Source organism: Etheostoma spectabile, chromosome 16 (genome assembly GCF_008692095.1).
Source record: "Etheostoma spectabile isolate EspeVRDwgs_2016 chromosome 16, UIUC_Espe_1.0, whole genome shotgun sequence".
Lineage (NCBI taxonomy): Eukaryota > Metazoa > Chordata > Actinopteri > Perciformes > Percidae > Etheostoma > Etheostoma spectabile.
Window position 1 is genome coordinate 18,350,667 of NC_045748.1, and position 324 is coordinate 18,350,990.

Sequence of the window (324 nt, forward strand, 5' to 3'; positions counted from 1 at the left end):
TTACATGATTATTACCGGCCGACCCTTCCCCTTTAAGACAACGTGTGTATGTGACGTTAGTCCGACGATCACTTGGTATTGTTATGGGAAGTGAGGCACTCTGTGTGTAGAACAGTAGCGTAGGCAGTAGCTGCCGCTGACACAGTGATGCGCATAGTTTTTGATGGTTAGTCAGTGAAGTTACAATAATCAGTGTTTTATGTTCGCTGCAAATACAAACTGAATCATCTGAACTTTAATGCATCATAATCAAAACATCTCCCGGCCATTTCCCCCCCACAGAAAGCTGCTACCAGTCAGGCTAAAGCTAATCTAGTTAGCCTA

At 43.8% G+C, this 324-nt stretch overlaps 1 protein-coding gene across 1 annotated transcript in view; it reads left to right on the forward strand.

Annotated features, from left to right (window-relative positions):
* The window catches only part of zmynd19 (zinc finger, MYND-type containing 19), a 7,722-nt gene that overhangs the window by 4,181 nt on the left and 3,217 nt on the right, over positions 1-324 (forward strand). The window lies entirely within an intron of this gene.